This window comes from Peromyscus californicus, unplaced genomic scaffold (assembly GCF_007827085.1).
Source record: "Peromyscus californicus insignis strain IS unplaced genomic scaffold, ASM782708v3 Scaffold_7__1_contigs__length_154581171, whole genome shotgun sequence".
Classification (NCBI taxonomy): domain Eukaryota; kingdom Metazoa; phylum Chordata; class Mammalia; order Rodentia; family Cricetidae; genus Peromyscus; species Peromyscus californicus.
In genome coordinates this window covers 64,983,440-65,006,094 of record NW_026294595.1, presented here as the reverse complement: position 1 = coordinate 65,006,094, position 22,655 = coordinate 64,983,440, and the positions used below count along the sequence as shown (strand labels likewise).

Sequence of the window (22,655 nt, the reverse complement as noted above, 5' to 3'; positions counted from 1 at the left end):
TAAATAAAATAAAATAAAATAAAAAAATAAAAAAATAAAAAATAAAATAAAAAAATAAAAAAATAATAAAAAAATAAAAAATAAAAAAAAATAAATAAAAAATAAAAAAAATGCTGTTTCATTTATGATATTTCATGCTTATGTAGCATGCTCTGTGCTTTGCTTATTCATTGTACTTTTCTGGCATTTCTGTGCTGTCACTGAATGATAATGGGTAAATTGATTTCTTTGTCTATCATTTTTGATCATTGTCTGATCCAATCACTCATAGAATTTCTTTTTATCCTGTCTTTTCCTTGGTTTTAGCTCATGAGTGGATACAGACTTCATATTACATATGCTAGAGCTAGACTATTTATGTAGTGTTTAAGGAAGAGCTTTCAATGGGTAAAACAATCGTGTCTTACTCAATTTAATAAATTTCCCTTACTATGGTTAGTCAAGTTAATAAATTTCCCTTATTATGGTTAGAAAATGTTACCATGAGTGACATTTTAGCTCTTTCTGTTTGAGCCTCTGCTAACTCTTGGAGATGAGCATACAAGCTATTTATGAACATGATTTTTAGTGAATTTTAAATCATGTCTTGTAGAATAGTATTTTCTTAAACAAGTTAACATTGCATAAGAAAGAACCAATTAATTAATCCTCAAGGGCCTAAATTATATTGAACAAGTTGATGCTCTTCAACTATGTGTTTCTACAAATTTTCATGTATAAGTGATTGGTCCATCACTTTCTGAATCATCATTTACTCTTCTCTCTTTATGAATATACTTCACTCACACATGGACAACATAAAAAGATGCTTTAATATTTATAGAGAGGAAAAGAGAACGAACAGCAGTGCAATAAAATTCTCATTAAGGAAAAATACCCTCATACTTAGTTGATTTCGTGAAGTCCTGAGGGTATGGGAGCCTGTGTCTCTTAAATTCCCGGGTTAATATGTTTTCTCTTTAATTTAAATACTTATTATAACTTTTACATAAATAGAAAAACAATAATCACCCTGCCTCCTATATTGACTAGGATGTTGAGTTGTGAATAGCAGACAATATTTTTGTACTAATTGTACTCTGATGCTATGACAATACCATGATTTTTATAAACCTTTAATTATGTTTTAAAATGATGAATTAAAAGATAAATTATAACACTTTCAACATATGCATCATGTGTAGTGCTGACACACCCCACAGCTCTTTCAGTATTATGAAGAATAAATTGATTTATTTGAAGTTCCAATCTACTTTGTACTTTTAAAGGTATTTAAAATATGAGCACGATTTTATGAGCACTCTGCAGTAATTTGCCTTTTCCTCTGTTGGCTGATAAGGCAATGCTCCTACCAGTCACAGCAGGTTATTCACTCTTGCATTATACAATTTGAATTTCTGACAAAATTAGTAAGTTATAGCATTTTTTTAGCATCTACAATATAGTTACAAATTGCCTTTCAATATTTCACATAAAAATCTCCCAGATATTGACGAAAATGGGCACTTCAAAGATAAACTATTTCTCTCCACTAACACAAATAGATACTCTCATCATTAATAACAAAAAATGATTGTTTTTAAGTAATCAATTATTTTTTCTGCCTCATTTCTGCATATCACACAACTATAATCTTAGAATTTTTCTAATATTCTGTTCATAATGGTAATAAAATCAATCAGTATAATTTCGTATGAGAATTCAACAGTGTTAATTTAAATATCATAAACATCTATGTCATATTTTTATCATGTTTGCAGATTTACATGAACACATTTTGCTTATGTCTTCCTCTTGAGAATCATGGAAAACATGAGCTTTGTCAATGAGTTTATACTTCTGGGGCTTTCTCAGAACCCAAATATTGAGAAAATACTGCTTGTTGTATTTTTGTTGGTCTAACTAGCAACAATTGGAAATAAAATAATAATTGTGGCAACCATGATCTCTACCCCTGAATTGCTGGAGTCCCCATGTACTTCTTGATATTCCTGTCATTACTAGATAGATGCATGTACTTCTATTGCTGTCACACCCAAGCTTATTGCAGACTTCCTCTATGAGAGGAAAACCATCTCCTTTGAATGTTGCATGACACAACAGTTTACTGTACCCTTTTTCACTGGTAGGGAGGTAATTGTCCTTAAAGCTATGGCTGCTATCTAGCCATTTGCAAACCCCATTACTACTCTTCTATCAAGACCAGGAGAATCTGTGGCATTTTGCTTGTGGTAACCTGGGAAGGGGAGATTCTTGCATTGTATTACACAAATTATCTTTGCTTTGCAACTGCCCTTCTGTGGACCCAATATTATTGATCATTATATATATGACTTATTCCCACTCCTGAAGCTTGCTTTCACTGACATACATTTTTGTCATTTTGATGTCTGCAAATAGTGGTTCCAATTGCATCATTATCTTCTCCTTACTGCTTGTCTCTTATGGAGCTGTCTTGTTCTCTCTGAGAACCCATAGCTCTGAAAGTTGATGTAAAGCTCTCTCTACCTGTGGAGGCCGTGCTACAATTGTGGTTTTGCTCTTTGTCCATACATATTAATATATGCATAAACTACATGGCCATTTTCTGGTTACATTTGTCAATATCTTGACACAATTGCTCAATCCTATGGCATACATTTTCCAGAATAAGGAAATGAAGAATACCATCAGGAAAATGTGGATATTGATAGTGGTCTTGATAACTAATAAAATATTATACTTTCAGTTCTGAAGAGTAATTGCTAATAAATTATTATGATATGAATTGGGATTCTCAAACCCATTTCAGAAGCCAGCCATGTCAGTACATGATTAACGCAATGCTCAAAAGATTAGACCAATAGATTCCATGGGCTACCAGACTATTAATCCTTCCTAACAGAGTTCCAGGCTTAGTGGACAACTTGGCATAAGGTAATGAGGTTTAGTTGCATAGATATTCATAGTCAGTACCTTCTTTTGTCTCTATGTTCACGTGCATAGTGACAAATATCATCCACCACTCATGTATATACATTGATATATCTCACACTACACAACAGACACACATGTACATTTGGACACAAATAACAACTTACACTTAGGAAACTAAAAGCAAAGGATAAAGATGCTAATATTAATTCAGACAGGTATGACAATTATGAACTCACTCTGAAGACATGTCAGTTTATAAAATACAAAAACAATATCAGGGTGAAAAAATGTTTCTGAGTGCAAGTATTCACTTTGAATTGACTACTCTATATTATTACATGGTAATTAAAACCTGTTCAATTTTATATTCTCCTGAATCCAGTGAAGTATTAGAAGGAACTATTTGAATTGAAACTATTAGAATTCTTGCTATTCACACTATTTATTAAGTTAAAAAGTTTACTGAAGAAAAAGGCTTATTTGAAATTAGGAAAAGAAAAATTGAAATATATTTTAAGATAAAACAGGTTTTTAAACTACATTGTGAGACCTCAGAACCACAAAACGCAGATAGAAGAGCAAGAGCAGAACATCCCCTCTAGGTGCCCCCGCATCACCTACTTCAATGTGCTCTGTAACCTTATCTCATAGAGATATACCCAAAAGTACCTCCTGCTCAAGTACAAAGAAAGAGGAATTTGGACATTATTTTTCCACCAATACTAGATGTAAGATGTTGAGAAAGTGATCATATTAATCCAGAGACAACAGATTTTAGCCTAGGGACCTAGGGTAAAACCAAATTGTTCTCAAAAAAATACATTTAAAAAAACAAAGCAATAAAATATTCATAAAGATATTCTGCTATACTCATATATCAGTGCCTTATTTGGCTATCACAGAGAAGCTTTATCCTTCAGTAGATGGAAATAAATAGAGAGACCTACAGCCTGACATTATGCGGAGAGAGAAAGAGTCCTTGGGACAAACAACCTTAAATGTGATGTTTCCTTCAAATCCTGCTCCTCAGGTTCAGGGAATCTTGCAAAAGAGGAGGCAAGAAGCCAGAGTGGATTGAGGACACCAAGGAAACAAGGCCCTCTAAACCAACATGAGCAAAGGTCATATGAAACCAAAGACTGAGGTAGCATGCACAGGGCCTGCCTGTGTCTTTACCAGGTCCTCTGGGTATAGATTATGATTTTCAGTTCAGTGCTGAAAGAATGAGTCTCTGGTTCTTCTCTTGGGCTCTTTTTCTTCTGTTGGTTTGTCATGTCCAATTGTGATATGATAGTTTTGTTCTACCTTATTCAAATGTATTTTGTTAAAAATGAATGAATGAATGCATGCATGAATGAAGACCTAGTCACCAGGGGAAAGGCTAATAAATGAATTGTCATTTATATCTGCTGGAAGAGGGAAAATGAATCTTCTTTAATGGAGTGACACTGTGTATATCAACCTCTTCAGTGCAGCCTCATATTCAGGAGTAGTTGACCAACATAGAATGGACTCTATAGTTTTTTGTTTGTGCTTTTGTTGTTCACAGTTTGGTGTTTTCACAGTCTATTTTCCTGCAGACAGGGTTTCTCTGTGTATCCTTGGCTATGGTGGTATTTTATTTGTACTGAAATGTGATTTTAATTGTATGTTAATAAATAAAGTTGCCTGGGGGTCAGAGCTATTAGAGCCATAGCAAGAGCATGGCGGTGGTGGTGCACACCTTTAATCCCAGCACTTGGTAGACAGAGCTGGGTAGATCTCTGTGTGTAAAAGGATACAGCCAGCATTGGAGACACACGCCTTTAATCTCAATCCCAACCATAGAAGACCTGGAAGTCTCTACAGACAGGCAGTGATGAGGCAGTCATGTGTTTGGGTTTACAACCAATGAGAAGGCAGAACGGAAAGTCTTTATAAAGACAAACACACAGGAGAGCTCTCTTGGCTGAAGCAGGAAGGGTAAGGCTCTTAGTTCTGACCTCTTGGCTTTCTTCTCTGAATTGGCTCTGTGTTTCTTATTTAATAAGATGGTTGGTTACATCTACATTTGGCGCCCAACGTGACAAGAATCCATTAAAAACCACTTGACTTGGCTTAGCGGCAGGTCGGTTTCCCACCTGGGTGGCCGGCTCCCTAGCCTGGGCAGCCGGCTCCCTAGCCTGGCCCCAGCACCTTGGCAAAAATAGCCATTTGGGCAAGAAACTGTTCTTGCCTGAACTGCTTGATCAACTGGACATGCAGGACCCATAGGAAGGTGACCACTGAACTTTGCTTGACAAAATGGTCCTTCAGGTTCCTGCTTTGCAGAGGAAACTGCCAGACATTCTATAGGACATAGAAAAAAGTGACTGAGAGACTCTAGGCCTGTGGGCTGAAGACAGTTGCCCCAACTTTACAAGAGAACTTGGGATAACTGTCCAGGCTGTCAGCTGTCTCTGTCTACCCTGCAAGATTCCCGAAAGTTGCTTGCATCCTTCTCCCATTTCTCAGGTAGTATTATATCCTTCTGAGGTCTTTGATGTAGCTGAAGACTAGATACTTACAATTTTCCTTAGTTATGATAAAAGATAAGTTAGATATAAAAACTTGAACTCACAAATTTAAGGTAGATAGGATATCTTCTTTAATATTGTAACTGTAATTCTTGCTCGATAATTGTTTTGTTATATGTAATTTTACTATGTTAAAGTTAAAACCTTCCTTTTTAAAAAAGAAGAAAAGGGGAAGTGCTGTGGATATCGTTGTATATAAATAAAACACTGATTGGCCAGTGGCCAGGCAGGAAGTATAGGCGGGACAAGGAGAGAGGAGAATTCTGAGAAGTAGAAGGCTGAGGGAGAGATACCTGCCAGCCACCGCCATGACAAGCAAGATGTAAGGTACCGGTAAGCCACGAGCCACGTGGCAACTTATAGATTAATAGAAATGGGTTAATTTAAGACAAAAGAAGTAGATAACAAGAAGCCTGCCACAGCCATACAGTCTATAAGTAATGTAAGTGTCTGAGTGATTATTTTATACATGGGTTGTGGGACTGCTTGGTGGCACCTGGAGAGAAATTCTCTAGCTACACTTGGCTGTCCTGGATTTCTCTCTGTAGACCAGGCTGGTTGCATTGCATTCATAGAGATCATTCTGCCTCCACCTCCAAAGTGCTGGGATTAAAGGCATGTGCCAGTATTTCCTGGATATATATTTTTTTGAGAAAGTACTTAAAATTAGAGGGGTAGGAAGAGGAAGAGGATCTGAAAAAGACTTGATACAGGGGAAGAATATGATCAGATTTTAAAATTGGTTTTAAATAATAAAACTATAATAATGAAAACAATATTTTAAAAGACAATTCATTTCAATTAATTTTATGATCTTATCAACTTTGTATGTGTACATCGAAGTACTTAACATTCAAATAATTATCAAGGGAGATAATTTAAAGTTACACATTTTTATATCACTTCATGGTTATGTTTCATTATAGTAAGATTGTTGAGTGTTATTTGACATCCTTTCTTTTCATAATCAACACCACCAATTGAGTTCTACAGCCAAAAATACTAAATACTGGTTGCTTGAGCCAAAGTACACTAACATAAAGATAATTAATGGGATTTTATTGATTTATCTGAAAAATTAAAAATTAGATCAAAAGCAGCATATGAAAAATGTGTATGAATCACATGAGACCAGATGTGTTGTGAAAGTTTAGATATGCCAGTGTTTTCCCACCTAGTCTGTGTCGCTCATCTGACCCAGGAACACTTCTCTTCCCATTTTATTTTGAGGTTAAAATTTGATTACAATCTTTCTCCCTTTTTTTTCTACTTCCAAACCCTCCTATATACCCATTACCTACAAATTTATGTCCTCCTTTATCCCCAGAAAACCTCTAATTGTTATTGCATGCATATATGTATACATATATAAGAATATACTACCAAATATAACCTGTTCCATTATTATAGTGCTACTGGTATGGGTTTTTTCAAGGTTGGCTATTTATCACAGGTAAACAAGTTGATGTGTTCCTCCTAGGGAAGACTGCTTCTTCTGTTCCCAGCTTCCTCAGTTGCCTATTGTGTTGTAGAGTTGTAACGTTGTGGGTTTTTTCTGCATCCAGTTTGGCATGTTCATGAGTGTCATCCTTGTTCATTTACATTTGGACAGTCAAGTTGGTTCCCTACACATAGATATTCTTATTGTGAAGATCCTAAGCATTAATTGAGGGAATAAAGGTTTGGTACTGGTTGTTCAATTGCCTTATGAAGCTGTGATTCCAATGAAGGAAAATAAGGTATAAAATAAAACATTACTTTGACTATTACATAAGAACCAAAAAGATTTACTCTGTTCAATCATATATTGAATTCAAACATTATTTAGGATCTTAACTGCAAATGTTCAGTTGTGGACTGGGGTAATGATATTTCATAAAAAAAAGAAATCAAAATTTTTAGCTGAGAAATAATTACTAGCATTCATTTATTTATGTTTTTAGTCATAGTAGTTCAAAGATTAAATTTTAGCTTATGATTTTTTTTAGTTTTCTATTTTATTTTGTGTTTGCTTTTGTTTAGGTTTGCTCAGATTTATTAAATTGTTTTAGTATTGCAACATTGTAACATTTTGCTAATATGAAATTTCTTTATGTGCTACAGTTATTTAAAGAAGGTTTTTTAAAATCAGGGTCACTTATATAACCCTTGCTGGCCTGAACCCTAGCATAGTCCACATTGTCTAGACCTTACAGTGATGGTCCTGCCTGTGTCTCCTCAGTGGTGACATTAAAGGCATTAGCAAAAATGTCTGGCTGTATTAATAGAACTTTTGGAAATACATTGTGAGTGTTAATATGAGTATGGAAATATGTATAAAGATCTAAAAGTAGGCCATAAAGGGATGCCTTCCTATTAAAATAATGAGATGTTTCAGAAAATACTTCCTTAAAATATAAATTAAAGCAGTGCTTTGCTACAAAGCTTTGGTAGTTATGGCTCGGATATTCTTGACATCCCTGTCCATTTTAAGTCATCTCCACACCCATGACCTCTCTTATCCTGTAATGCTTCTTTCATATCTGCCTCTTGGTTAAAATAGTATTATTTTATTTTCTTCCTTATCCTCTACTATCAGTAAACATAAAAAGTATAAAAGATGGTAGCATCATGTCAGTAATCATGTGAAATAAAATCTTAGACCTGGGAGATGGTTCATTTGATAAAGTGCTTACTGTAAAGTGTGAGAATTTGAGTTCAGACACATAGCTCCCATGTGAAAACCCAAAAAAAGAATTAAAAAAATAACAAACAGAATTCACAAGAAATACACACACACACACACACACACACACACACACACACACACACACACACACACACACACACAAACACCACAAAACAAGCAAAAAGAAAAGAAGTAAGCAACAAATTCAAGATCGAGACTGTTCTTTTTTTTTTTTAAATCAGGTAATGTTTTACTCTTTGAGAATTTCATATAATGTTTTTGCAATGTATTTAATCTTGTCTGTCACCCCAGCACCTCCCAGATCTATGCCAACCTCCCAACACACCTAACTTTCCTTCCTCTTAACATAAAACCCAAATTTTCAAGTCCATTTTGTGATCCCCAAACTTGGGTATGGGATGTGTCCTTGAGAGTAATTGACCTACCAAGGATCACAAGCTTAAATAAAACTGACTTACTATCTCTCATCAGCTGTCAAATACGAGTATCTCCTCAGCTAGGGTGCTCTCCATCTCACTACTTCCTCCATGCTGGGATTTTTGCTGTCTTGATTTTTTTAGGGTGTGACAACTGATGAGATTTAATATGTGCTTCTGTTCTGCTGTGTTTGGAGAACAGTTTCCTTATTTTCATCATCACTCTGGCTCTTACACTCTTCCTACACACTTTCCTCGGTGGTCTCTGAGCCTTGTGGTAAGGGGTATGATACAGACATCCCATTAGGAATCAGAACTTCACCTCTCCCCATTGTTTTAGTCTTTGCAAATTGACCATTTGTAGGTGCATATGTTAATTGTCATCCACTAATATCAAACTTCTCTGATGAGAGTTGAAAACTGCAGTAATCTATGGTATAATGATAAGTAATTTGGAGTCATTTTAATACTATGTTCATTTAGCAGAATAATAGGTTTCCCCATCTTGCCTATGACCCATCCAATCACTGGAAATTTCCTTTGTTAAGTATGAGATATGGGTTCCCTCTGGCAGAGCAGGTCTTAGACACAACCAGAAAGTCACTGGCTACTTGTGTAGCTTTTGTACCACTATTGTACCTGTGGATATTTGTTTCTCACATCAGAAATTAGTGAAGCTTCTGACACCAAACTTTGGTGAGGCTGATGCTTAGCTTTATTCTCTGATAGCTTACCTCCCACCTCCTAGCACTATGGGAACTAGCCTGTACAGATGAGCCATTCTGAGATTCAGATTCATGAGACAGGTAAGGAATATATCAGGGACTGAACTCATATGGCTTTATGTGGTATTTTGTCTAAGAATTTGGCTTCATACTGCTTGTGTCCTGGGAAAAGTGTTATAGACTTGCCTGCAAGAAGATCTTATGGAGGCATTTTCTCAAATGAGGATCCTTCCTTTTTTACTGCCCTATATTGTGTTAAGTTGAGTCAAACTAGCCAGAATACTATTATTATACATATACCACATACATTTATAAATAAAATATTTTTGTTAGTGAACAGTATTTGAATAGTTCCTTATATAATGATTAATGGACACCTTTGAGAGAAAGCATTATAACTAAATTCTATAGAGACGTTGTGTTCCATTCATTATAAAATAGTCTACTCTTTCTGAAAATGATGATATACGCATGAAATTGTTATCAAATATGACCTTTAAATTGAAAAGAACACAACATAACTTTGGATGGACATGGAAGCAATGTAAGTTTTGTAACAAGTGGAAAATTCCACAAAATTGATTCTTAGAATCTCATGGGGTCAGAAATTTTACAATTCCTGGGAGAACTAAGAATTAGTCTCACAGATTCATGATGTCTCCGGGAAACCTCTTTAAATTCCAGATGCATTGAGGGGGAAATTTTGGATCCTTCCTTACATTTTGTTCAGCAACAATGATGAACACAGCACCCAAGAAGCAGAGGTAACATCCTCCATCTTCACTCTCAGAATTTAAGCTTAGATGTGGAAGGAAGAGTCAGAGACAAGCAGACACTCTTGATAAAGACTGAAAGAAAAGGAGGCTATCTTCAAATCTTTTATAGAAGTCACACTCGGTGAGGCAAAGTAAGCATATCATGTGTCTTTATGAAAGATTTTTAATTTGTGTTAAGTGATTTAACATTTGAATTTTGTGTGAGGCCTACTGTGTTTAAAAAACCATGCCCCATTCACCTCACAAGTATTTGTTCTTGTAAGAGTTCTGTAGACCCTGGTGCTCATATTACTTATAGTAGTAGAAATATTGTGACAAAAATTGGTGTCTTATTAATCTAATAAATTGCAATGTGAGGATACCAGAAAATAACATTTTGTAATAAATAATTTTCAAGTGCCCATGGGCTTAAATAACTGTGTTAGAGCACAACACAAACTCTCTCCATCCATGTATCCATCCAAGAAAATTCTTTCCAATAATTTTTAAGCATTCATTTTTCCAAGGTTAATGAGAGTAAATATATTTTCAAATTTTCATCTTCATATTAAAATCAAATAATTTAGAAATACAGCACAAATTTATTTTTCTATTATCCCTCAACAATACTTTGATTATATAAACATATCATCATTTATAAACTGGCAACTCACAATTCTGCTTGCATTGAAAGGTAGAATGCATTGATGTTGTATAAAGAATACTTAAATAAAAACATGATAAATTGAAGCATTACTGTATCTTAAATAGCTGAGGAAATTGACTATAAAATGTTCCAATTCAACAAAAACACACTAATAATGCTACACAGAAGGAGCATAAGTTAAGAAAGTTTGACTCAACTCACAAAGTGAAGTCTTCAGACTTAATCATGTTCACTTCAATTCCTCAAAGCCTTAGAGTTCTTCACTGAAGTCTTAGGAAAACAAAGTGGGTGAAGCTCTGACTCCCTTAGAGCTAGCAGTCTGTCCTGTTCTCTCTTAAAATGAGCAGAATCACTAAGCCATCAAAGGTACTTAAATCAATCAGGAAGGACATGAAAAGAAAGAGAAAATCTCTTTTCCCCACATTGCTTAGATAGGGGGGAAAGTAAAGTTAAGACATGCAGGGAAATCTAGAATAACACTATGGACAAAGAAAAGATTAGTAATCTAAAGGGAATGTGTTTTCCAGAAAGTCAAGGAAATAAACCTGGTTAGCTGCAAACATAAGGAATGAAGCTTTTACTGGTAAATAATAACTTTAGTTTAAAAATATGTCCGACTTATAGAATTTAACATGTGGGACAATTTCATATAAAACTTCAATAAATTATCACCATCTGTAAGAACAGTAGCTATTTATATTAAATATATATAAAAGGTCATGGATTATGTTAGGATAAGCAAAGAGAAAGTGAGTTGTTCCTAAATGAGAATATGGATTTGAAACCAAAGAGCAATGAGCTGGGAAAGGGTCAAGTCCAATGTATGGTTGATAGTGGAAAGATTATGTTATAATGAAATAGTCCACATAAGATACCTGTTAAGCTAACTCATTACTTCAACTTTTGGTAATCAGATGGATGGACTGAAAATCTGACATTGTTTTCAGAAATTGTTAAGAAATTAGATTTTATGAGTGTTATCTTGGTATTTAATTTTCAGTTTTTTTAATAACAGTAACAGTATATTTCTTACTAATGTGGCTATGCTAAGCGTCTTGAAGGCACTTCCTGACAAAGCTACAGTGCTTGGATGATTTGGACTGACCCATCACTGACCCTGGTGGAATTTGCTGCACAGCTCTTGCCTGTGTATTTGTTTAATGTTAGGAATTCCTTGATGTCAAGGGCCCTTCACTGAAGTCTAGAGCTGTGATAATGTAACAGTTCATATAGAAGCTGATGTTAATAAGAATAAAACTCATGGTAGCTTCCTAGGAGAATCAGCTATGCAAAAAAAAAAAAATGAGTCGTCTATAGACTTATTTCTTAAGTATTAGTAAGCATGAGACACAGGATCTGGAAAAAATCATTAAAAAAGAAAAACTTAGGGAAATTTTAGAAGCTAATAAACTGTAGCTGAATCATTAGGCTCTCAGGTTCTGCCTCAGAAACACAAAACTAGCATGGACAGGAAAAGCTTTTAATTATAAAACTAATGACAGGTGGTGGTGGCACATGCCTTTAATCCCAACACTCGGGAGGCAGAGGCAGGTGGATCTCTGTGAGTTCGAGGCCAGCCTGGGCTACAGAGTGAGTTCCAGGAAAGGCTCCAAAGCTACACAGAGAAACCCTGTCTAAAAAAACAAAACAAAACAAAACAAAACAAAGCAAAGCAAAACAAAACAAAACAAAACAAAACAAAACAAAACAAAACAAAACTTAATGTCAAGGCAAAGTAAGCAGTTTTAGGAATCTTATGTTCTTCTACACTTTGCAGGATTGTATTAAAGATAGGCACCATACGGAAACAAGAGTTTATGACACAGACACAAAGAGAAACATTCTGGTTCAGTGAATGTCCTGGTTTCCTGAGCAGACTTGTCAGATCAGGCCTTTTCTGATAATGTAGAAAGAATAAAGAGCAGAGCAAAGTACTTTAAAAAAATCAAAGGAAAGGATGGAGGTCTTACATCAGATATAAAAGAAAAAATTTAAACAAGGGACTGAGGGATTAGATTTTGCTTAGAAAGATCAGATATTCATTACAGTAGGTCAAAAGAATGATACAGGAGAAGCTTGAAATGGCAGGTAGTAGGAAATAACTTCCGATCTACTGACTTAGTCAAACTTAGATAGAGACATCCTGTCTAGTATTTATATAACTGCAAGGCTTTATGGCACTGATTTTAAAGAAAAAGACATTGAGTTAAAAAAATCTTATCATAATGTTAGATTTTAGTTCTCATGAAATTTGCTATTTGCTTTTTTTGCTTCTTTTGCTTCGATATGCTTGTATAATCAAGGAAGAATTTAGAAAATATTTTGCAATCAATAATTAAAATCTATGAGGAAATAATTTTGTGTATAAATAAAGCCTGTGCGAGATGCAGCTTGTCAGAGGAGGTCTTGCCATACCAAGTTGAACTTCTTCTCTGTCCATCTCCCGTAAAACAAAACTAAGAACTGTCCTGTGTCTGGATTCTCCTTCGATTCTCTTGCATTCACTCACTTTAAACCCTGCCCTCATCCAGAGTTGGACTCCCGCACTAATGGATTTATCATTTTAAGCTCCCATTCAGAAAATAGTGTATATTTGTAATATCTATGAATGGTGATTAATGTTCCTCTTCTTTTCTCACTTATAAAACTTGTAAAAAGCCTTACCTTTGATATCATATGATTAGAGTTTTATTTATAGAACTATGTGATAGTAATTTGTAATAGTCTTATTTACCTACCTTAACTCTTATGACTGTTTTACATTGTTCTCATTTCTCAGTTTTTAGATACTGCATTATATTACATTGTGAAACTGTCTCATATTTATTTTTAGAATAAAATTCTGGGGCTGGAGTCCTGTTTCAAAAATAAAAACATTGTTAAGCTTCTACAATTATTTTCAACATGTAATCTGTAACATTGCTCCAATGAAGCAACGTCAAAGTAAGTGGAGTGGCTTTCAACATATACTTTAAAATACATTTTTCTATTGACTGATTCAACATTGGCAGGCAGACAGGCACTTTTATAAAATGTTGATGTCAATCTTCACACATCTCTTTAATAAGTAGTTTTTTTGAATATTATGATAAGACCCATGCATTTGGCTGAATGTAATCATGTAAGCTTATAGTCCCAGCACTATGAGGCAGAGGCAGGATGATCATAAATTCATAGTCATCCTAGGATACATGGTGAGTTTTTACCCATCCTAGGCTACATCATTTCTTTTCACCACCACAGCAATAAAATCTATGTTGAGCTGTAGTTAACTGGTTAATGGAATATGGCTATCACACATCTAGTTGTCTTTTAACCATATTTGTAGTGTAGTTTTTAATTCATTTGAGATTTTCATTACATATGTGTACAAGGTATTGTGCTCATATCCTAGCTCATCCAACATCAGAAACTGAACAATATTTAATTTCAAAGTAATGTTTTATCTAGTCCATTTTTAGATTAACAGAAATAACAGGAAACAGAGGGCTCAGGTTGCATCTCACATGGATTTCCTTGGTACTATGTCACTGCTTTACTGTGTATTCATTTGCTAAAGAGGAGAAAAGGAAAAATGTTTGTCTCATTTAAATAATGCATTTTATTTATATTTGTATAAATTTTCAATTATTATCTTTAATTTTTTTTTTTTTTTTTTTTTTTTTTTTGGTTTTTCGAGACAGGGTTTCTCTGTGTAGCTTTGCGCCTTTCCTGGAACTCGCTTTGGAGACCAGGCTGGCCTCGAACTCACAGAGATCCGCCTGGCTCTGCCTCCCGAGTGCTGGGATTAAAGGCGTGCGCCACCACCGCCCGGCTATCTTTAATTTTTTAAATTTATTTTTCAAAATATAATTTTATATTTCCCCCCCCTTTCTGTTCTCCCTCCATGCCCTTCCAAGTCTCCTCCTTCCAGGCCTCCTGGGTCTTCTTCCTCACAGCCTCTCAGACTGATAGCCTTTTATTATTATTATTCTTACATAATATATAAATTCAAAAATAGAAAAAAGGACAACTCAGGCTTGATGAGTTTATTTATTGTTGTATGCATGTAAGTGATATAAGGATTGACCACTTGTTATTGCATACCTAACTGGGATCTCATTCCTGGGAAGGACTAGCTCTCTCTCCCTCAGTCGTCATTATTTGCCTGTAGTTCTTTGTCTAGAGGTAGGGCCCATGGGATTTCTGTCTTCCACATTAGCATATCTATTGGTGCCCTCCTATTATTTAGGTCTTGCTTAGGCATTCACACTGCTGAGAGATATCATAGATATAGCTTCTGTGTCGTTTCTGGGAGACACAATCTCACTGTAAACTTCCTTGTCCTCTGTCTCTTATAATTTCTTTGTACCTCTTCAGAAATGTCCCCTGAGCCTTAATTGCTAGATTCAAGTTGTAGATGTATCTGTTGTGGTTTGTCACAAAAAGATCAGTTCATCTTGGTCAACTGGCTGGTTTTGGTTTTCTGTAAGCATTTCCATTTGATGCAAAGAAAATATGTTCTATCAGGCATGAGAGCTACATTTATCTGAGTGTAAGGAAAAATGTTATAATGCAATTATGAATTGAACTGCTGTAGTAAAGTGGTGGTAATAGGTGCTCATCTAAGATCCATGACTTCACTAGCCCTGGGTAGTTGGCTAGATTTCTAGTACTATGCATGATTTCTCTCCTATTGAGTAGTCCTTAAGTCCAATTATAGAGCTGGTGTTTACTGCCAAGAGATGGATGGAGCATTGCACCCTAATGGATGTCTCACTGTTTGTCTCTATAATTTGTTCTCATCTGCTAAAGGAGGACAATTCTCTGATGATAGCTGAGAAAGTCATCAATGTATGGGTATAGAAGAGTGCCATAAGAGTAATTTTGTGGCTATATTCCTTTAGCAGAACAATATTATTTGGTTTTTCCCTCGGTTGTTGGCCTATCTAGCCTTAGAATCTTGGCTGCCCAAAGTGTGTTTTGTATTGGTTTCATCTCATGGAGTTGGTCATAAGTCCAATTAAAGGGTGGTTGGTTACTTCCACAAGCTTTGTGTGACTATTACACCAGCATGTCTTGCAGTCAGCTCATCATCATACATAAAAGGTTTTGTGGCTAGATTGGCAGCATGTAGAGTATCTTCCTGAACCAAAGGCTCTAGAACATAGGGGAGAAGGATCTATTGTCAACATATCAACTTCTTATGTACAATGAGTTCTGTAAGGGTTGTCTTCTGCAATAGGGCCCTCACCATCAGATTGTGCAGAGAAAATAATTGCCTGATGTGTTTGGTTTCTCCCATGGGACCTCTATGGCCCAAAACTTCATTTTACGTAAACATTCTTAGAACTGTAAGCTTCATTTGGTGATGAGAAAAGTTAGGGCTCTGTCTCCCCCATTACTTGGAGATCATTTAGATCACTGTCATGTACATACATATTTTTAGAAGTGTCTTCTGATTAGGTTTCAATACTACTCAAATGGCCCTAAGTTTTAGCTGTCCCTCCTGTCCCATTTGACCCTCTAATTCCCCATTTTTATTTTCCAGTCTAGTCTCTCTAATACTCCTCTATCCACCCAAAGCTGTCTAATTTATTTCTCCTTTCTAGGGAGATCCACCCAACCCCACACATACCCCTAGTCCCCCACTCTACTCCTAACATCTATAGTTATATGGATTATAGCATGCTTATGAATGACTTAACAGTTAACATCCACATGTAGGAAAATACATACCATGTTTATCTTTCTGGGACTGGATAACCTCACTCAGGATGATTTTTCTGGTTCCATCCATTTACCTGCTAACTTCATTTTCAGTGAATATGTAATATTCCATTGTGTACGTGTACTGAATTTTCTTTTATCAGTTCATCCATTGATGGACATTTAGGTTGTTTCTAATTCCTGGCTATTATGAATAGAGTAGCAATGAACATGGTTGAACGAGTATCTCTGTAGTAGGATAAAGGATGAAGCATCTTTTTGTTATACACCCAAGAGTGATACCTGGATCTTGAAGTACATACTGAGAAACCACCACACTGTTTCCCATAATGCCTGCATAAATCCACAGTATCACGGGCAACGGATGTGTGTTACCCTTATTCTGTTTCCTTGAGAACATGAGCTGCCAATTGTTTTATTGATCTTGGCCATTATGACTGGTGAAAGATGAAATCTCAAAGTAGTTTTTATTTTCATTTCTATTTTTTTTTTAATTTATTTTAATTTATTTTGCAATACAATTCAGTTCTACATATCGGTCACGGATTCCCTTGTTCTCCCCCCTCCCGTCCCCCTCACCTTCCCCCCAACGCCCCCCCCCCATTCCCATCTCCTCCAGGGCAAAGCCTTCCCCACAGACTGAGGTCAACCTGGTAGACTCAGTCCAGGTAGGTCTAGTCCCCTCCTCCCAGGCCAAGCCAAACAATCCTGCATAGGCCCCAGGTTTCAAACAGCCAACTCATGCAATGAGCACAAGATCTGGTCCCACTGCCTGGATGCCTCCCAAACAGATCAAGCCAATCAACTGTCTCACCCATTCGGGGGGCCTGATCCAGTGTGGACCCCTCAGCCATTGGTTCATAGTTCATGTGTTTCCATTCATTTGGCTATTTGTCCCTGTGCTTTATCCAACCTTGGTCTCAACAATTCTCGCTCATATAAACCCTCCTCATTCTCGTTAATTGGACTCCCAGAGATCCACCCAGGGCCTAGTCATGGATCTCTGCATCCAGATCCCTCAGTAGTTGGATGAGGTTTCTAGCACAACAATTAGGGTGTTTGGCCATCCCATCACCAGAGTAGGTCAGTTCGGGCTGTCTCTCGACCATTGCCGGCAGTCTGTTGTGTGGGTATCTTTGTGGATTTCTGTGGGCCTCTCTAGCACTTTGCTTCTTCCTGTTCTCATGTGGTCTTCATTTACCATGGTCTCCTATTCCTTGTTCTCCCTCTCTGTTGTTGATCCAGCTGGGATCTCCCGCTCCCCCAAGCTCTCTTTCCCTCGACCCTCGCCTTTCAATACCCCCACTCATGTCCAGGCTGTTCATGTAGATCTCATTCCATTTCTCTGTCATTGGGCGATCCCTGTGTCTTTCTTGGGGTCCTGTTTTCCGGGTAGCCTCCCTGGTGATGTGAGTAGCAGACAATTCATCCTTGTTTCATGTCTAGTATCCTGCTATGAGTGAGTACATACCATGTTTGTCTTTCTGAGTCTGGGTTACCTCACTCAGGATGATTTTTTCTAGATCCATCCATTTGTCTGCAAACCTCATGATGCCATTGTTTTTTTCTGCTGAGTAGTATTCCATTGTGTATATGTACCACATTTTGTTTATCCATTCTTCAGTTGAAGGGCATCTGGGTTGTTTCCATGTTCTGGCTATTACAAACAATGCTGATATGAACATAGCTGAACAAGTGCTCTTATGGTGTGGTTGAGCATTCCTTGGGTATATGCCCAAGAGTGGTATAGCTGGATCTTGGGGGAGATTGATTCCCAATTTTCTAAGAAAGCGCCATATTGATTTCCAAAGTGGTTGTACAAGCTTGCATTCCCACCAGCAGTGGAGGAGAGTTCCCCTAGCTCCACATCCTCTCCAGCATAAGGTGTCTTCAGTGTTTTTGATCTTAGCCATTCTGACAGGCGTAAGGTGGTATCTCAGAGTTGTTTTGATTTGCATTTCCCTGATGATTAGATGATGACTAAAGATGTTGAAATATTCAAGTGCTTCTCAGCCATTTGAGTTTTCTCTTATGAGAATTTTGTTTAGATCTACACATTTTTTAATTGGTTTATTTTCTTGATACCAACGTTTTTATGTTTTGGATATTAGACCTCTCTTAGATGTGTAGAAGATAAAAATATTTGGTAGGGAGACTTTAATTACTACTTCTATTTCACTATGAATTATAGGCCTGTTTAAGTTGCTTATCTGATATTTATTTCACTTTGGTAGGTGGTATATCCTGAAACAATTATCAATTTCTTTCAGATTTTCCAATTTGATGGAGTACAGGTTTTTGAAATATATTCTTATGATTCTCTGGATCTCCTCAGTGCCTGTTCTTATATCCTCCAATGTGTTTCTAATTAAGTTATTTTGTATATTTCTTTGTCTGCTTTTTAGTTAATTTGGTTGAGGTTTTGTTAATCTTACTGATTTTCTTCTCAAAGAACCAATTTTTGTTCTACTGATTCTTTGTATTTTTGTTTGTTTGTTTGTTTCTTTTTATTTTATTGATTTTGGCTCCAAGTTTGATTATTTCTCTTCACCTTCTCCTTTCAAGTATTGACGCTTCTTTTTGCTCTAGGTCTTTCAGGTGTTTGGTTTAGTTATTAATATGAGACCTCCATATTTTGTAAAGGCATTTAGTGCTATGAATTTGCCTCTTAGATCTTCCTTCATTGTACCCCATAAGTTTGGGTATGTTGTGTTTTATTTTGTACAATCCTACAGGTTCTTTTTGAATTTCCTTTTTTAATTTTTACTCTGACCCATTTTTCATTTAGTTGTGGGTTGTTAAGCTTTTATGAGTTTTTAAGGTTTGTTGTTGTTGATATTCAGCTTTAATCCATGGTGATCTGATAGGATGCAGGGTATTATTTCAACTTTCTTGTATCTGTTGAGACTTGTTTGTGTCCAAATATGTGATTAGTTTTGTATAAATATCAATGAGCTGATCAGAAGAAGGTACATCCTTTTGTGTTTGGGTGAAATTTTCTGTAAATATCTTTTAGGTCTATTTGGCTTATGATGTCAGCTAGCTGCAGCATGATTCTGTTTAGTATCTATTTAGATGGCCTGTCTGTTGGAGAATGGGGTACTGAAGTCACCACTACCACTGTATGAGTGTCGTTATGTGATTTAAGCTATAGCAGTCTTTTTCTTACAAACTTGAGTGTCCTTGTGTTTGATGCATAGATGTCAAGAATTGAAATATCTTCTTGGTAAAGTTTTCCTTTGATGAGTATGTAAGTGTCTTTCCCCATCTCTCCTGATTAGTTTTGGTTTGAAGTCTATGTTGTCAGATATTGAAATGGATACACAGCTTGCTTCCTATGACTAATTGTTTGGAATATATTTTTCCATCTTTTTAGCCTGAAGTGATCCATGATATTAACGTGTGTTTCTTGGATGCAGCAGAAGGATGGATCCTGTTTTGAAATCCATTCTTTTAGTTTATGTCTTTTTATTGGGAAACTGAGACAAATGATTGAGAGTTATCAATGGGCAGTGTTTGCTGATTCTTGTCATTTTGTTGTTCTAGTGTGGGTTTTCCCTCCATCTTTTGATTTGTTGTTCTAATATCATTTATTCCTTATATTTTTGTAGATGTAGTTAACCTCTTCGGGTTGAAGTTTTCCTTATATTACTATCTGAAGGGCTCTATTTGTAGATAGATACTGCTTGAATGTGGTTTTTATCATGGAATGCCTTTTTCTCCATCCAATGTGATTGAAATTTTTGCTAAGTATAGTAGTCTGTGCTGGCATCTTTGGGCTCTTAGAGTTTGTAGAACATGTCAAGGCCTGTCTGGCTTTTATAGCTGCCCTTGAAAATCATCTGTTATTCTAACAAGTCTATCTTTATATATTAATTGGTCTTTTTTTTCTTTTAGTTTTTAATGTTCTCTTTGGACTTTATGTTGTTATCAATTATATATTGTGGAGATGTTCTTTTATGCTTCAGTCTATTTTGTGTTCTATATGGTTCTTGAACCTTGATAGGCATCTCCTTCTTTGGGTTAGGAAAATTTTCTTCTTTGTTTTTGTTAAAAATATTTTCTGTGACTTTGACTGGGTTTCTTCTACTGCCTCTTTTCATATTACGAAAATATCTGGTCTTTTCATGGTGTCTCAGATTTCCTCAATGGTGTGTTCCTGGATTTTTTCATATTTAATATTTTCTTTGACAGAGGTAGCCCTTTCTTCCATCTTGTTTTCAGTGCCTGAGAGTCACACTTCTGTCTCTTGTATTCTATTGGTCAGGTTTGGCTCTGAGATTCCTGTTAGAGTTCTTAACTTTTTCCTTTCAAGTTTTCCCTCTGTCTGTATTTTCTTTATTGGTTCTGTTTCCACTTTCAGGTATTTTACTATTTTATTCATTTCATTCTACTGTTTGATTGTGTTTTCACAGATTTCATGAAAGGATTTATTCATTTCCTCTTTGAGGATCTCAATTGTATTCATAGAGGCTATTTTTCGAGTCTTTGTCTTGTGCTTCAGCTGTATTGCAATTGTTAGGGCCTATTGAGTAGGCTTGCTGGGATCTAGTGGGGACAAACTGTGATGGCTATTACTGAATTTGTTTTTACATTGGGGTCTAAGCATCTGTGTTTGGGATGATTGTAATTCTTGGTGCTAATATATTTTTTTCTTTTCTTTGTTGGATGGGTGTTCCTTTCATTGGTATCTGTTGCCCTCTCTAGTTCTTAGAGGAGTGTCTGTGGGTTGCCTGATAAGAATGCTTCTGACATCACACCAAGCAAAGTTCTGGGACAGAATGTGTTTCTATGTATTAGGAATTGATACTTAGGAATAGGAATAGGTAAGAAGGAGGTGTCTGAGGGGGTCCACAGGAGGGAAGAAAGCCAGGTATGGTGTCAGGATCTGCATAGGCCCATGAAAATGAGGACAGAGAGGGAAGAGAGGTTAAGGCAGGTATCCTGAAACAGAACTGGGATGAGACTGGGGGATTGGATTTCGAGGGGAAGAAGGATAGTGAAGATTGCCTATCTGACACTGAGTTGCTAGGGAATGTCTCTGGGAGTTTGTGGCTGAGACAATGGGATGGGATGATGAAGGAGGCTATAGGAGAAGATCTTTGTGATCTGCTACAGATGGTGGCAGAAAGGACTTGGAGGCAGCAGAGGTGGTCTACTATAGAACTGGGCATGAGACTGAGGGATTGGATTTGGAGGAAAGGAAGAATGTAAAGATCTTCTCTCTGCCTTTCTGTGGGCAATCTCTATTTCACATCTCTTCTTACATTTCTAATTCTATCATTATTTTCATGAAAGAACTTTGGATATCCCTTCCAAAGAAATTTATTTGCACAACTGAAACTGAAAGATTACAGAACTTTAGGGGTATAAAATATCCTGACCTGTGCCAGAGAAAAAGATAAGGATCTAGACTTAAGAAAAAAATCTCATAACTCTAGAACAGTTTTTCTTTTTTTTACAAGTACCATCATAATGTTAAGAGATGTTGAGTTTTCCTCTGATATTTCATGCATGGGTAACCATGCTCTATGGTCTTCTTAGTTACTACACTTCTTTTTCCATCTTGTTTTATGGCTAGATAACAATTGTATTGTGATTTTCTCAGTTTATCATAAATAATGACCTTATAGGGTTAGTTTACTCCTGTTTCCTTGGTAGTGGCCTGTGAATAGATTCAGAGTTCAGATTATAGATTCTAGTGAGTAACTATTCTGAGAACATCTTGGAATGGTTGTTTGTTTAAAATTAAATACAGGCAGTATCACATGATAGAGTCAGTAAGTAAATTTATTTCTGTTCTTTTTTTTTTTTTTTTTGGTTATTTAAGACAGGGTTTCTCTGTGTAGCTGTGGCTTTCCTGGAACTCACTTTGTAGACTAGGCTGACCTCAAACTCACAGAGATCTGCCTGCCTCTACCTCCCAGCTGCTAGGATTAAAGGCGTGCAACACCACTGCCTGGCTATTTCTGTTCTTTTTACATTGCAGTCATCAAATTATCACATTTTTTTCAATATAATTGCATTATTTTTATTCAGAGATTTAAAATAACAAATATGTATAGGTCCACATATATATTTATATATGCATGTATTTATTTGGAATCATTCATACATAAAGGTCATATTTATTAAGAGATTTCAGTTGTGTAGTTGGAAAGGCAACAGATGCTCTTTGAAGCCATGACAAGGAGGGAAATAAATCCATAAGATGGAATATTAC

At 36.1% G+C, this 22,655-nt stretch overlaps 1 pseudogene; it reads left to right on the top strand.

Annotated features, from left to right (window-relative positions):
* The first annotated feature begins 1,803 nt into the window (after positions 1-1,803).
* Positions 1,804-2,734, top strand: LOC128100926 (olfactory receptor 4C15-like; annotated as a pseudogene).
* Positions 2,735-22,655: the final 19,921 nt, after the last annotated feature.